Genomic DNA, 18,177 nt, shown 5'->3' with positions numbered 1-18,177 from the left:
AGTTTCGCCCCCTTCACACTTCTTACCTATAAACTCGTTTTCATGTTAATGACAATTTTTATAGTCTGGCATAAGACTTAACAATAAATGTTGATAAACACAACATATTGGTAGGTTACAAAGTACAAGACAACAATGATTATCAACAGTTAAACATTGAACGCAAACATAACAATGAAATTCAGGCGAAAAAGGTACACATCAGAAACATCAATGAACTCCAACAAAAATGTTTTTCGCAACTATCGTAAAACTATCTTCAGTTCATTCGCTAATTATATTATTAACGATATTCGAAATTGAAGGTTTGCCTGTCACAAACTGAGCATCGAATGAATCGTTTTCAATTCATTCTCGTGTGTTGTTCTCGAACAAAACATCCGAAAATTATCGAGAAACAATTGCAAAATATCGTTTTAGATAGCACTGATATGGTGGGATGTAAGCGTTTTTTTTTTTTCACCTTTATTTGTATTTATCCATCTGTATCAGACTTACTTAACTTAAAAGGTAACGATACTTTACTTTCTCAACCTCGTATCTTAGGAAAATGCGATTTTGAGTTTTTAATATCAAACGATTGAAATTTTTGCGTTTTATTACTGCAACAACTTATTATCTCAATATGTTGTTGCTATTCTGTAAAATTGAATAAAATATGTTCTTGCTCTTGACTTAGAATTACGAACCTAAAATAATGGTATTAGGGCGACTTTCTTGTGTAGAGTTCAGATAAGGAGGTGATTTTACTATTAGTAAAAGTAATAAATTGTACTTAATTTGGTATGGGCCAAAAGATAAAGCTGGAAATCTAGGCTTGAAATCAAAGGCTTGAGAAGTTTTTTTCGGAATTTGTACTTATGTGAGGAGTTAAAGGACTGAAATTGTATTAAGGTTACTGTTGGTGCGTTGAGTTAAGCCAGGTGGATTGTGGGCAGACCATATGAAACTTAGTATTAAGGTTACTACTATTGGCGTTCAGATAATGTGGTGGTTTTGGTAATTCGTACTTACAGTTGCGAACAAAAATGAGTACATCTTCACTAATATTAACATATTTTGTAACTAATAACTCTGTATGAAATGAACAAATTAATCATATTCTGACACTGCAGCGTAATAGAAGATCAAACAAGTAAAAAAGTATCAGTCGACTTTGCTGACAGAGATATAAGAAGGCAGTTCGGAAACTTCTTATCCTAGCACAAAAAGCGCGATATAAACAGAAAAAAGTTAAGTGTTTTGGAAACTTCCATCTCTGTTATGAACACATGTTAAATTTTGTTTCGGTCTGGCAACTTCTTCATATAGAAACAGGTGTTCAAAAAAGACGCATCCGCAATTTTTTTACAATAGAAAAATTAGAAATGCGTGCTGTCATTAAATATTTACATAAAAAAAGTTTATCGGGACAAGAAATTCATAATGATATGGTGAATGTGTCAGGTGAAAGTGCTCCTTCATATGCAACAGTAAAAAATTGGGTTGCTGAATTTAAACGTGGTCGTACAAGCATTGAAGATGAACCACGTTGTGGACGTCCAAAAACAGCAAGAACAACAGAAATTGTAGCCATCTCAAATGATCGAGTCCATTTAATTTTGCATGAAGAACTACAGATGAAAAAGCTTTCTGCAAGATGGGTGCCGCATTTGTTAACAGTCGATCAAAAATGCATAAGAATGAAAATTTCTCACGCTTGTTTGGATCGTTTTAAGCGAAATAAAATGGATTTTAAGCGTCGTTTCATAACTGTTGATGAGACATGGATCCACCACTATATTCCAGAGACAAAATAACAATCCAAACAATGGAGTGAAGCTGGAGGAAGTGCCCCAAAGAAGGCAAAAACAATTTTAATCGGCTGGTAAGGTTATGGCAACGGTTTTGTGGGACTTCAAAGGTATTTTATTGATTGACTATCTGCAAAAGGGTAAAACAATAAATTCAGAGTACTATTGCAAGCTTTTGGATCAATTAAATGTACAAATTCGAGAAAAACGTCCTAGCTTACAACACAAAAAAATAATTTTTCATCAAGACAACGCACCAGCGCACAAGAGTGTTTTAACAAATTAATTAAAGTACGAGTTGCTTGACCACCCACCTTATTCTCCTGATTTATCTCCCAGTGACTTTTACTTGTTCCCAAATCTAAAAAAATTCCTTGCTGGCAAGCGTTTTACCTCAGATGAAGATGCAATTACAATTGTAAACCACTATTTTGAAGACCTTGAGGAAAACTATTTTAATCCGGGGATAGAATTGCTAGAAAAGCGTTGGACAAAATGTATTGAAGTTTCAGGAGATTATATTGAAAAATAAAAATATTTTTGAAAAACTAACTATTCTCTTTCATTGATAGGCTAAGAAGTTTCCAAACCGCCCTCGTACCATCAGCCAATGTGAATTGGTACACTTTTTGGACTTTTTTTTTTTTTTTTTTGAAATTTTGCCTTTTTTGGGGCGAAGATCATTTTTTAATGATTTTTGTTAATTTTCTCGTTTAGAGTTAAGCTTGATGATCTGAAATTATTTGCAAGTGAAAAAGGAAAGCCAAGGACTCGAACCCACATAGTCACCAAATTACGTTACCTGGTTTCATTGGTGGTAAAGCAAATCTTCGGACGTATCGACTATGTAATGGCTTCTCTGTCCTAGAACTTATCGTTTTTCAAATGCAAATGTGCTTTTGTACATTAACGCGGATACTTGGCCACAGAAATGCATTTTCTTCATGACAAACGCTTTTTGCGCTGACTTTGAAGTTATGAGTTGGCTTTGAACGCTAACACGCCATGACAACATTTTTTGATATGTTTTTCAAGGACGTGGGTTCAAATCCCAGCCGGGCTCAGCCTGTTTTTTATTTTTTGAAATTTTGCCTTTTTTGGGGCGAAGATCATTTTTTAATGATTTTTGTTAATTTTCTCGTTTAGAGTTAAGCTTGATGATCTGAAATTATTTGCAAGTGAAAAAGGAAAGCCAAGGACTCGAACCCACATAGTCACCAAATTACGTTACCTGGTTTCATTGGTGGTAAAGCAAATCTTCGGACGTATCGATTATGTAATAGCTTCTCTGTCCTTTGGACATTTGAACTTGCCGACAAAAATTCTTGCTTCAACAAACATCAAAGCGATTCGGAAGCAGGTCTTATGTGAACTATTCCGAAATTTTGTGTGATAGGTACCTGAAAGAGTGGACAAATAAAATCCATATTCGAACCTGATCTATATCTGGTAAATATATTTGGATGTGTGAAATATGGACCAAATCGGTCACTCCCTTCAAGAGTTATTGTGCGCACAATTTTTCCGAACATTTTTAAACATTCGTTGGGGGAGGTACCTGAAGGAGTGGGTCAATATGGGTTATGTTCGAACTTAAACTATGTTTGGACAAAATATTAGGAAGGCCAAATTTTGGAACGAATCGGCAGATCTTTTCGACAGTTATCTTGCACTCCAACCACTACACACTGTATTAAAAGGGTTTTTTGTACCTTTCAGGCTATTTTCCCAGGAAGTATGGATTTGACCCAGATAAAGCTTGTACTGCTGTATGAGGGGCACTGAGTACAAGTTGTTGCAACAAAAATCAAGACGATTCGAGAGCAGGTCCTAATCTGAACTTATCCAAAATTTTGTGTGGGAGGTACCCGAAGGAGTGGACCGATTGATTCCATATTGGAACCTCATATAAGTATGGTAGAAATTTCACCATGTGCAACGTTTGGATCAAAACGGTTCCTCCCTTCAAAATAGTGCGGACAAATTTTCCGAACATTTTCGAACTTTTGTGGGGGAGGTACCGGAAGGAGTGGACCGATATAGCCCATCTTCGAACTTAAACTAGGTTTGGACAAAATATTACGAAAGCCAAATTTTAGACCGAATCGGTTGATCCATTCGAGACTTATCGTGCGCTGCAGCCTGCCAGACAGAAAGACGGGCGGACATGGCTAAATCAACTCCAAATTGTCTGAAACGGATTTCGTTCAATCATACTTGGGGTTTAAAATCATTATTTCGATGAGGCACATTTTGCCCGTATGAAAGTCTATATACCCTCGTAACATAAATGCTGAGGGTATAAAAAGAGGAGATACGTGTCTTGGCGTTTGTCGTTATTTTTTGCTGTTATATTTGAGACCTTCATATTAAGAGGAATAGGCGTATAGCTTCCAACCAAATAAGAATTTCGATTTACTCTTTAAGGCAAACGTGTAGCTCTTGACATAAAGAACAAAAATTGCGGAAATATAAAATCCCTTAAACGCCATTTTGAAGGTCAAAATCGCCATGGTCACTTGATGTATAGATACTAAACTGTTCAAAAGTCAATGAAACAACTAAATAATAATGTGCTTAAAATATCAATTAACTTCTTCTACATTATTGCCTCAGAGAGTCCAATGATGCCCTTTGACATCTATGACCCTAATCTTTGAAAGCCCATAACAGCAAAAGTTCATGTGACAGAGACAAATGCCGAGGCAAGTATCCATTTTTTTTTTTTTTGGTCTTCAATCACGCTTCAGTGTCTGAATATGTTGAAACTAGTCAACATGTACTCATTTTTGTTCCCCACTGTAAATGCACACAAGGAACTAAATATAGGAACGTATGAAGCTAAAGTGAGGTCAACTGAGTACTTTTTGTTCTCAATTGTGAATTCAACAAACTCGTAACTTATTCATAAAGTAACAAAAATTACAATTATTGTTAATGCAGCAAACACGTGTCTCAAGAAATGCGTTTCATGCTTAAACGGAAAAAGATTAATATTACTATTACAACTAATATACATAGATGGACTCAATTCCCTAAAAATTGCCTTTTACACTTTTACCCAAACACCGATGTATCAAATGATAAATCGTTTTTTTTTTCTCTCCTGAAAAGTTGTATTTTTTTAAGATACGAGGTTGAGAAAGTAAGGCACCGATATGTCAAATTTAACGTTGTCAAATTTACATGGTTGTAATGACGACCTCAACTTCATCATCATCAAATGTACCTATATATTTGTCAATATCATACGAAAAAAGTATAAACCCTATATTGGCCACACACCCATAATAATTTGAATGAAAACAATAGAATATATAATAGCAAGCGCAATATTTCCACCTATTCTATATGTCGTATGAATATGTGTATGTATGTATCTCTTCAATGTAGGCTCTTAGCATAAATGTTGTTGTTATTATTACTTTGTTTTCATTATATCGTTTAGATGATGCTTTCAAAAAACAAACCACCTTGTTGAATTCTTTTCACATAATTTGCAAAATTTAATTGCCAACTTAAATGAAACGAAAGTAGGCTTGAATCCATTTGAAAAGAACTCAATGATAAAAAAAAAACATTGAATTTCCTATTCCGTCGTTGTGGAAAAATTGCATGCATCCTCCCACATTCAGGAACATCGCACGGAAACTGAATATCCGTTGTCCCATTTAAAGTTGCGGATGTAAATCTGCTTTTAGCTCATTAACATAAAGACCAGAAATGAAATGAGAAATAATAACCCAGAAAAACATGCACTCAGCATCATTTAAATAATTCCATCCATCCAACCCTCCTCCCATTCATCCATCCCTCCGTCCCCCACACAGAAACGTTAATTAACGATGAAATAACAACGCAGTCCCCCCGTTCATTTCATGAGCTTATCCAGCACTATAATCCTTTTAGCATAGTTAGTAAAGGTACTCATTTACCGCTCCTCTACAACGATTGTGGCCTTATATTATGAAAATTAAAAAGAAAATAGTCTCAAGACTCGAAATGTTGTTAATGGAATAAACAACAAGAACAGCAACAACAACATTTGTACAGCTATTTCCAGCTGTGATTTATGGTAAAATTTTGGTGGCCAGGCAAGGTAAACGTTCTCAGAAGTAAAACAAAAAACTTCATCAGTTGGTAGTAACACCATCAACGACCGAGTGAGTGAACGAGCAACTGAATGGATGAATGAGTGAAGGAGCCGACAAGTGAAGTAAGCTGTAAATAAATGATTCACAAAGCACAACAATTTTATTCGAACTGCAGGACGTTCAAAGAAGAAACTTTTTCGTTTGTTAACTTTTTGTCGAAATACTTTCGTCTGTTCGCCGCAGTTTTCCAAAGAAACAAAAAACTCCCTCAAAAAAAGATGAAGAAAAAATTCTTTCAAATGCAGACTAATTGTTTTTCACTTGAAAGAAAATATATTCACAGAATTGCTAGCTTTCAATTTCCTTTTTTTAATATACCTACAGAAAACACAACAACAACTTTTGTTGCTAAGCAGGGGATTGTTTTCGTCATTATTTTTTACTTTTTTTCTCAAAGAAAAACACCTCAAGTGTCACAAAAGAATCCTTGTGGTTTATTTAAATGATTATTTGAAGAAAATAAATGATGTGACGGGCATTACCATAAACTGAGTCGGGCATAAGTAGATGAAGAACAAGTAAGATATGTTAACTGTTTCCACTTACCCACAAAGACAATCCTTCATAAATCCCTGACAATGGCTTTTGGGTCAAGCGGATACTGTAAAGGATTTTATTTCAATCAATGAAGGGTACACGAAATTGGTTGTTGTAGTGATTGAAAGGAGCAGAAGCAAGGAGGCCAAAGAATGACCCTTTTACAGCATTAGGGGTAGTTCTTAAACCTATTCGAAAAGCATTAAGTTAACTAGAATGCTACATTGAAGGTCCTATTAGGTGTCCTTTAAAGCCCACTGATGAGTTCAATGATACTCAAGGAAAAAAATTAAAATTTTTTGCTAACCTCTAAACATTTTTAAATTGCACGTGTAGTAGTGCAGAAAATAAAAACAGAAATAATTTCTAATTTTAAGTCGAGGACGTATAAACAATTGTTTTCATTGATTTATGTTCTATTTTATATTAATTTTCGAAATACACACTCACACATTATCATATTTCCACATTTACTAAAAAATAATAACAAAAACAGAAATCATAACAAAAAAAATAACATACATAAATTATTTATGAATAGGGGAAAAAATAAATATTACTGTCCGAAAGTTGATTAGTTTTGTATTCAAAGTTTTCTGCCTTTTTGTTTACGAATGTAAACATTTAATAAAGGTAAACAATTTTTCTATTTAAAATAATTTATTGTGTTTTCATTTCATTTGAAACAGGAAAGACAGACGGAAATGATTGTCAGAATGTGTGCATGTATACGTATGTGTGTAATATGAATGGTATCTGCATATGTGTGAACATCGTTTTCATTTTTCCATTTAACAACCAACAATTCAATTGTTCACTCGCTATCTGAATGGTAAGTTGTTATTCCCATGTTAAAATTAAGCAGACAAAAACTGTTCACTCGGAATTAAATATGCAAATTAAGGATTAAATAAGCAATTACGGCAACAACTTGTCAATAAAGTTTGAAAAAAAAAATTAAATTCCACACATTCAGAGGACATATGATTATACCATTTGTTGCGGTTTGATCGAATCAATTTAATTTGATTTTCTAATGAAACTATTAACACCTGATGTAATTTTTAGCAAATATTTTAAAATAAATATAAATGCTCCAGCTATTTCTTTGGTGAGATTGGTAAGGTTAATGGGAGTATTAAAGTATTTCGCAAATTGCACAGTGGTGACACTTGCATGGCAAGTGCGACAAAAATATTTGATCGAACTGACATTTTTACCAATAGGTTCATGTGCAGAATGGTTCCAATCACAAACATATTGGCCAAAATGATTTTTTTTATGTTTTTTTTATTTTTTTTTAATTTCTATTTATTTATTTTACTTTTTGTTTGATCAGAATAATAACAAACACTTCAAACCAACCGAAAATATTTAGTTTTTGAACATACCGTTAGTTGGTGCATTGCCAATGTTGGCAATGTTTTGTGTAAAAATGAAACAGACTTTGTGATGTAAGAGATATTCTTTTTGTTATGTCGTTGCATAAAAATACGGAAGTGAGTCCAACGTTATTATGAATTGGGAAGCTGGTAAGTACTTGCCTAATATTTAAACGAAAAAAATTGGAAAAATTATTTTACTAATATTTAAAAATGTCCAAATATGTCCACTAGGGCTATAACCAAAAAAAAAAAATAAATACCACGCCAGTACCATGTACGGAATATTGTCCAGCTAACGATAACGCGTATTTTGGTTCGATTCGGTAATTTTTGGTATTTTTTCCTATTTAAAAATTTAAACTTGCTTTGTTTGAATAAATATTCTTACAGGCAAAGTAATTAAAAACAGTCTGTAACTTTCGCGAATTCGTTGCAAATGACCACACATTCTCTTGACCGATAGGCACAATAAATATAAACGTAAAATTCGCGAGTTTATAAAGAAAAGCAAAAAATTGGAATATTTTCAAAGGTACATTAAATGCTCTGAAATATCGCGATTTGATAACAAATTGGTCCAGAATAGTTTGATATTGATTTTAAATTAGGTTAAAACTATTAATAAGTTATAAAGAAAACCGTATATGTCATTATAACAAATAAAATTAAATAATGCATTACAGTAGGCCTATACTGTAACTTTTTAACCACTTTACTCATTGTTTATTTTACAACAATTTCATTTCTTTGTTTTGTAGTTGTTACAATAACAAAAGGAATTTTAACAACTTTTGAATCAATAAAAGTTACAGAATTCATATACTGAACTTCAATGCATTTGGTGCGGAAACTTTTTTCGCGATAGAGAAAAATTGACACCGAATTTCATAGTAATTTTTCATGCTTTATACGGCTATTCGGTGGTAATTCTGATATTTGCAAAATTTGCAAATAAGTTATAACCCTAATTTCCACCTCCAAATCGATTTTGGAAGCTAGCAGAAAGTCTGTACTAATAAATTCAGAAGTCATTTTTGCTCAAATTAGCTTTACTTAAAAAATGCATTTTTGTATTGAAATTGATCGGTGATACCCACGTTTTTCAACCGAGATTTCTTGTAAATCATACTCTGGGGTTTTTAAATAAGTCCACTTTATTTCAAGGTTTTAGTTTAGACCCCACCCCGCACAACGGGACCACCATGTACAATGGATTTTGACGATTTTTGGTAATATTGGACGAAACAAGTTAAGAATTGATATTTTTATACATTTATTATAAATAATAATCAGTACAAATAACTTTATACAGTTGTGATTTACACATTATACATTTATACATTATTGTGATTTAAAATACAAAGAAATTCAAATCACAATAATATAAAATCTATTATTATTTTTTGAAATTTTGCCTGTAAGGGCGAAGATTATTTTTAATGATTTTTTTATTCATTTTCTCGTTTAGAGTTAAGCTTGATGATCGGAAATTATCGCAAAAAAAAAAGAAAAAAAAAAAAACAAGTAAAAAAGTATCAGTCGGCTTTGCCGACAGAGATATACCCTCAACTTTTGTATATTGGAACAAATTTTCCCAAAAAAAACGGTTATTTATGGGGTTTTAAAAATGTTGGGCGTTTGAACCGACATAAATGTTGATTAGGCTTAAAGAGCAAAAGTTTTGCGGAGGAGATACCATAAAGAATGGATCTCCAGTCACTACATTTGGTGCCATAGGGGGTTTTTACACCCTTCGGGCTGTTTGCTCAAGAAGTGTGGACTTGCCTCTGAAAAAACTTTTACCATCGTAATTGAGGCAGCGAACGCAAGTTGCTTCAACAAAAATCAAAGTGATTCGAGAGCAGGTCTTAAAGTGAACTTATCCGAAATTTTGTGTGGGAGGTACCGGATGGAGTGGACCGATTGAGTCCATATTGATACCTTATCTAAGTCACATTTGAACCTGATCTATATCTGGTAGATATATTGGGATGTGTAAAGTATAGACCAATTCGGCCACTCCCTTCAAGAGTTACCGTACGAAAAAATTTTCCGAACATTTTTGAACTTTGTGGACCGATTTGAACAGGAGTGGACCGATATGGCTTATCTTCCAACATAAACTATGTTTCGACAAAATATTACTAAGACCAAATTTTGGACCGAATGGGCAGATCCGTTCGAGAGTTATCTTGCGCTCCAACCAACGGTGTCATAGGAGTTTTTTGCAAATTTCATGCTATTTTCTCAGGAAGTATGGACTTGTCCCTGAAGAAACTTGTACCGTTGTATGGGGGGTAGTGAATACAAGTTGCTAAAACAAAAATCAAAGCGATTCGAGAGATGGCTCTAAACTGTAGTTTTCCGAAATTTTATGTGGGAGGTACCCGAAGGAGTGGACCGATTGAGTCCATATTGATACCTTATCTAAGTCTGGTATACATTTCACGATGGGCGAAGTATGGACCAAATCGGTTACTCCCTTCAAGAGTTATCGTGCGCATACATTTTCCGAACATTTTCTAACTTTTGTGGGGGAGGTACCGGAAGGAGTGGACCGATATAGCCCATCTACGAAATGAAACTAAGTTTAGACAAAATATTACGAAAGCCAAAATTTGAACCGAATCGGTTCATCCGTTCAAGAGTTATCGTGCGCTCCAGCCAGCCAGACAGGCAGACGGACGGACATTGATCAATCGACTCCAAATTGTCTGAAACACATTTCGTCCAAACATACTTGGGATCTAAAACCATTATTTCGATGAGGCACATTTTGCCCCTATGAAAGTGTATATACCCTCGTTAGCATAAATGCTGCATGCAGTGAAACCAGGTAACGTACGAGTAATTTGGTGACTATGTGGTTTCGAGTCCTTGGCTTTCCTTTTTCACTTGCAAATAATTTCCGATCATAAAGCTTAACTCTAAACGAGAAAATTAATAAAACAAGTAAGAAAAGTCTATAGTCGGACGGAGCCGACCATGGGATACCCTATACCACTATCCCTGGACAATCGCACTCCACGGAACTTCTTTTCAATGATTGTGAAAATTTAATTATCAAATCGTCGGTGTCATGCTTAAGTGTTCCATACGCCATTTTTGACTTTTTGAGATGCAGGTGGTTTCTAGGGTTTTCGGGTATGCTCTTTCTGAATTTCTAGTCGGCTTTCTCCTATCTGCTCTAGTTTCCGAGATGTACACGCCTCGATGGGAAATCATAAACTTTTTTCTGTTACGAAATTAATATTTTAAAAACTTACAAGTTTAAAAACACATTTCAAAAATCAGAATTTTAATTTTCGATTTAGAAGTATTTAATTTATTGAGGCAAAGATGGAAAATATTTTTGTCACTTTGTTCCATGTGATTTACAATATTTCACATTTGTGTCATAAGTGCGGATATGGAACAAATCGACAAAAATTCTTTTTTTAAAAAAATCTCTATAACTTTTTTATTCCAATACATATTCCTCTAAATTTTTCAAATATGTTCTATATACTATTATTAATATTTCAAGTCAAAAATATAAATATTTGCTTTAGTCAGCTCCACATAATTGTGACGCGAAACATTAAAATGCGATTATCTCAAAACGGGCAAATGGCGTATGGAACACTTAAGCATGACACCGACGAAATATCAGAGATGTAATGTGTAATACTTAAGACCAAAACCAAAAAGTTATCTAGCATGACAAAGACATTTTTGTAGCAGGAAAGGAAAATTTATTCACACAAACTAAAATGTAATGAAACCCACTTATGTAGTACTACTACTTCCGTTGTTTAACCGCTACTTTATTGAAATTTTTACCAATTTGACACAAAAGTTTCAATCCATTTAACCCGCTAAGTATTATCTGATCTTCACGTTGGTTTGTACGCTTCTTCTTCATCATAAACTCAAACTTTGTTTAAAATTTTGCGGGTTATTATTTTGACCTACAGAGCCGCTACAAAATTAGTTAAAATTTTGTTTTCGGTCCATTTCATCCCCTGAACATTTCACGATCATCACCAACAACTAGTCATTCATATTCTGGCCCGAACCCAATCTGCTTAAACAATTTGTTACAATCGGTCCTTGTTTACAATTTTTAATGGACGGACACACATCGCTAAATCGCTTTATCTCGTCGAGATATGAATTTTGGCATACCAAATAAGAGGTCTAGGACGAATATTTCGTTGTGTTACATAAACTTTTGGAGAGACAATATATAGCATGGGATAAAAATGTGGTTCTCTACACAGAACCCATTATATATTAGGCAGTAGGCCCGTTATCTAGCAAACACTTTATTGCAATTTACATCAGAGGAAAGGTCAGTAGTTTTTTCCATATGTAAGCGAAATATATATGTCCTCAAGGAATTAAAATATCGACAAAAAAATGTTTATATTTTTCATACAAAAGTAATGGTCCATTTCACCCGCTAAAGAATATCAGATCATCATTCAAAATTGTAGGCATCTTTTTCGACCTATACTCTTACCCGGTGCAAAATTCGTGACTATTGATGTATAATTGCGACTTCTAGCGAGTTTATTATTATACTACAAACAAATAACGGAATATATTAGGCTGTAACTCTGTTATCTGATCATGCACACCAACATAATTGGCTTGAAAGATCAAGCGTTCCACTTTCAAGTATATCTCACTTGTCCGGAATGTCACTTCCAGGAATTAAGATAAAAGCTGTATATTAAAAATTTTCACAATTTTCACACAAAAGTTTTGGTCCATTTAACCCTCTAAATATTATCCGATCGCCATCTCAAATTGCAAGCTTCTCCTTTGTGATACACTCTTACCTTATTTAAAATTACGCGTTGATCGGACTATTATTGAGACCTACAGAGCCGCTAGAAAATTGGATAAATATTATGTTTTTGGTCCATTTCACCCGCTAAATATTTCACGATCATCACCAATAAGAATAGGGATCTATTCTGATCTGAACCCGACCTCCATACAAAATTTCGTGACGATCGGTCCATAATTGCGGCCTGGAGCGTGTTTACAATTTATAATGGACAGACGGACGGACGGACGGACGGACGGACGGACACACATCTCAAAATCGCTTTATCTCGTCGAGATATGAAGATTGGTATACCACATTGGGGGTCTCCGACGAATATTTCGCGGTGTTACATGAATTTTTACCAAAACAAACTTATAATACCCTTTTCCACATTGTGGTATAGGGTATAAAAATCTATTATGTTTGTTGTCAAAAGTTGTTAACAGAACTCTGTATGGCAGACCTTCTATAGACCTTGTTTGGAACCATAGAGCAGTGGCTTGGAATGATTTTAAGTACTTACATAAAATCTTAGTTATATTGTGTTTCGATAAAAAAGCTTCCGCACAAAAAGCTTTAAAATTTTTTATTTTTCAGAACTTCTGACATTTTTTGAGTTCACTGTAAGCATATATTTAACTGAGAACAAGGTATAGGGATACACGACATAACCGGTTTTTTCTCACTAATTTTATCATAGTATTATTATATATATCATTTTATATTATACTAGCATGTGCCCGCTACTTCGTTAGCGGAAGTGACACAATTATAAAGAAAATCTCAACATTAAAACTATTTTTTTATAGAAATTATTTTTGTTATTTCTGACCGATTTCTGAATTTAATACCCTAATTTTGTCTTCAACAGCCACTTATGTATGTATATGTACAACAAACCAAACATTATTGAAAGAATTTTTGTTTTAATTTGAAATTGAAAATCAACATTTTTACAAATTCATCGTTTGTAATCATTTTTTGTCTAACTGGATTTTAACGAAAGAAAATCTTTTGTGCGACACCTGTTATGTGAAAACAAAATTATATAGCTTATAGCAAAATTTTATAGCCTACTTGAAGTTTATACCATTATCATCAACTGCGACATCTGTTGCAATGGAAAATAACAACCTTCATTGTCTTTCCAATATATATTGGTTTACGATAAAATAAATGCGCCTAGAAGTAAACTACAAAATTTGAAATTGTTTGTGTTATTTTACGGTATTAAGAAATTATAGCATTTAATTTGACAAATGTGTTGCCAACTTAGTACATAAGTAAGTAATAACAGTGAATAATAAGGATTTTTGTTATTGTTATTTTTGTTGGTTCCAGGACATTATCTCGCACATTTGCACCAAAAATTTCAATCTCAATTTAGCTGGGCGTTGATGATGAGTCAGTCACTTATCACCAAACTCAAATATATAATAGATATACCTTTATTTCATGTATCATACGAATTAAAAGTGGTTTGTGCGGGACCTTTTTCAATATTTAAAAGGAATTAAATTTATTTTAGTCATTAATAGTCAAAAGGTCACTATATCGTGCAACAGGAAATATTTTTTTAAGAAAGACATTTTTTCATTTCATAGTATTTTTTAAATTATTTTTCAAAGTGGTTTTATAATAAAATGGAATGAAAGTTATTTTAGGCATTAATAGCAAAAGTTCATTCTCACTACAGGAAATTATTTTTGAGAAAAAATGTCAAAAAGTTGTAACCCTAATATGCATATATTTCCACAACATCCACGAAGAGACAAGAGGAGAAGTCTCTCTCCTCTCCCCAACGCCAATTCTTATTGACCCAGTGTTATGGAGCCTACTTTTTATCGCCGAGTCCGAAAGGCCTGTCTTACGACACCACATGTGTAAAAGTTTTCATGGCCGATCATGGGTAACTTTGCCGACCGATTTTAAGTATTTTGAAGACGTGAGCCATATATCCTCAGTTTTTAGGCTATTGAATTTGCCCGTCCGTCCGTCTGTCTGTCCGGCTGGTTGGAGCTCACGAAAACTATGGAACGGATCAACCAATTTGATCCGACATTTGGTTCTCGCAATAGTTTGCCCAAACTTAGATCAAGTTCGAAGATGTACCATATCGGCTACTCTTTCGGGTACCTCCCTTACAAAAGTATACGCACGATAACACCCTATGGATGAAACCGATTTTGTCCAAACTTTGCACATAGTAATATTTCTTCAAGACATATATCAGCTGGGTATCCAGACATACATATATCAGCTATATCAATCCACAACTTCGGGTATCACCCACAAATTTTTTTTGGCACAAGTGCAGTTTAGGAGCTCTTTTCGGATTATCATGAAAGTTTTTGCAGTATGTTGTGTTCGTGGCCCCTTTTACGAAGGTACATATTTTCGGGTGCAAGTCCATACTTTCTGAGATAATGTCCCAAAAGTTCTAAAGAACCATGCCAGCGCCTACTCAAATAACTGATCGGAACAAAATATCCGATTTGGCCGATGCTTTCTTTTCTTATTCCAAACGTACATCATGTTCCCAAAAGGTCTCTATCGGAAAACATATTCGGATACCTCCCTCACAAAGGTTTATCATTTTTATACCCTACACGACTGGGGAGGGCATTACTTACTTACTTAGCTGGCCCATTACAGAACATTTGTTCCATAGACCGAACTAAGAAAAGATCTCCAATTCTCTCTGTTTAGTGCTTCGCTTTCTGGAATACCGCGCCTTGTCATCTCGTCATCCACTTGTTTGCGCCATCTATTCTTTGGCCTGCCAATTCTGCGTGCACCGCCATGTGGCTCGAATTTATACGCCTTTTTTGCGGTTTCATCATCGCTCATTCTTATTATATGGCCTAGCCAACGCAATCGCTGCATCTCGATACGTTTAACTATATTGATGTCGTTGTATAGCAGATACAGCCCGTGGTTCATACGACGTCGATATTCACCGTCAACGCAGATCGGTCCGTAGATCTTTCGAAGAATTTTTCTCTCAAACATGCCAAGCACAGTCTTATCTGCTTGCGCAAGTACCCAGGCTTCGGAACCATACATCAGCACGGGTAGTATCAGTGTTTTGTAAAGCGTTGTTTTTGTTTGACGAGTTGTGGCTTTGTTTTTAAAGTGCTAACTTAAGCCAAAGTAGCATCTGTTGGCCAATACAGTTCTTCTTTTTATTTCACAACTGATGTTGTTAGTTGTGTTTACGGCGGTGCCGAGGTATACGAAGTCTTTTACTACCTCAAAATTATAGGAACCAACTTCAACAGTTGGTCCGATCTCAATGGACGCATTGCGCGTCGACACCATCAGCTTGGTCTTCTCGCCGTTTACCGCCAGACCCACTTTAGCAGATTCTCCTTCGACCTTCATAAAGTTATCGGTTGCTTATTTTACTGATCGTCCCATGATGTCTATATCATCAGCATAAGCAGGTAACATGTGGCTATTGGTGTAGATTGTGCCACTTTTTTTGACGTTTGCCTCTCGTATAACCTTTTCTAGCAGGATGTTGAAAAGGTCACACGAAAGGCTGTCTCCTTGCCTGAAACCTCTTTTAGTACCAAACTCTTCGGAGAGGTTCTTTCCTATTTTAACTGAAGATCTTGTGTCAGTTAGAGTAATTTTACAAAGCCGAATGAGCTTTGCGGGGATACCAAATTCAGACATTGCTTGGAATACCTTTGAACGTAGCGGGCTGTCGAAGGCTGCTTTATAATCGACCAAAAGGTGGTAGGTGTCGATCTGCATCTCTTGGGTCTTATCCAGGATTTGGCGCAGGGTAAATATCTGGTCAATGGTGGACTTGCCAGTTCTAAAGCCGCATTAGTATGGTCCAATTATGTCGTTGACCATGGGCTTTAGTCGTTCCCACAATATCCCTGACACTATCTTGTATGCGATAGGGAGAAGACTTATGCCCCTATAGTTGGAGCATAAAGTCTTATCTCCTTCCCTTGGACGGGACACAGGATGCTCAGGTTCCAATCGTCGGGTACGCGTTCTTCCTGCCATGGGTGAAGACTTATGCCCCTATAGTTGGAGCATAAAGTCTTATCTCCTTTCTTATGGGCGGGACACAGGATGCTCAGGTTCCAATCGTCGGGTACGCGTTCTTCCTGCCAGATGGAGCTAATTAGCTGATGCATACAACTTATCAGCGTGTCGCCTCCGGTTTTAAACAGCTCGGCTGGTAGGCCATCATCTCCTGCTGCCTTATTATTCTTCAGCCGGGTTATTGCTGTATTTACCTCATCTTGGCCGGGTGGTATACATTCAATACCATCTTCTGGGATTGAATCTGTGGTATCTTCGTCGACTTCGCTACAATTGGATACCAACAGTTTGGAAAAATGCTCTTTCCATATCCTTAGCACACTATATGTATCAGTTACCAGATTACCTTGCTGGTCTCTACAGGAGGATGTGCCAGTTCCAAAGCCATCAGTTTGATGTTTCACTCTTTGGTAGAATTTTTGGACTTCATTCTGTCTCCTGTACATCTCGATTTGTTCACACTCCCACTTTTCAATTTCTCTCTTTTTTCCTGCGGAAAAACGTTTCTCCTCTCTACATTTCTCCCAATACCTCTCTCGTGCCCTACGCATTGCTACTGACTGTAAAGCGGCCCTATACGCCGCATTTTTCTCTTCGGTAGCAGCACGACACTCCTGGTCATATCATGGATTCCTTGGTGGAGGTCTCTAGTATCCAAGTACTGATTTTGCGGCTGTTTGCATGGAGTGGGCAATGTTTTGACATTGTCCTGATATGTTATCGGGACGAGGAGTTAAGCAGTTGGGCCAGTTGAGTGGAGTATGTTGTGGCTATCTGTTGTGATTGCAGCTTACCGATTTCCAACTTCCGTGTTGTATCTCAGCTTCTATATTTCCATGTCCGATATTTCTGCTTCTGTTGGACATATTCCAAGGAGAGAGCTTCATAATGAAACTAAACCATCTGCAGTTTAAATGAATACAAAATGTGGAATTGGTGGTAAAATATCAGAGTTATCAAATCAAAAATCAAAAAGACCAGCAAAGCTTCCAGTCAGTACCAAGTAGATGTCGACAGTAGTCAAATATAAAATTAAATAGTAATTATTTTGGTTCAGTTCGCCTTAAGTCATTTGGCATAAAATGTGAACACTTTAGTATCTCCCATTACCAAATAATGGGTTTCTATTATACTTATTGATAGGTATATTCCTAGAAAAATAAACTTATGTTTATACACGATGTTTCTTAAAAAAAAACTGATAAATTTAAATTACTTATAAACTATACAAACATATTGTATTGCTTTGGTAGAATGCTTTGTAAGGATTGAATATGTGGTTGCTGCAAAAATTGACAAAACCTAGCAAATATTGCAATATTCCCAATCACCACTGACTGAGCACTTCTCTCATTCTAATTTTTACTATCACATAAAACTGTAAAAGTTTTTTTATGATTTTTCCTTAAGTTTATGAAAAC

The 18,177-nt window shown here is 35.2% G+C and overlaps 1 protein-coding gene across 1 annotated transcript in view; it reads right to left on the bottom strand.

Annotated features, from left to right (window-relative positions):
• The window catches only part of LOC141405362 (uncharacterized), a 242,970-nt gene that overhangs the window by 61,970 nt on the left and 162,823 nt on the right, over positions 1-18,177 (bottom strand). The gene's annotated exons all lie outside the window — the stretch shown is intronic.

Source organism: Musca autumnalis, unplaced genomic scaffold (genome assembly GCF_047663935.1).
Source record: "Musca autumnalis isolate F117 unplaced genomic scaffold, ASM4766393v1 scaffold_5, whole genome shotgun sequence".
Classification (NCBI taxonomy): Eukaryota; Metazoa; Arthropoda; class Insecta; order Diptera; family Muscidae; genus Musca; species Musca autumnalis.
The sequence above is the reverse complement of the archived record's forward strand: the minus strand, read 5'-3'. Positions and strand labels throughout refer to the sequence as shown.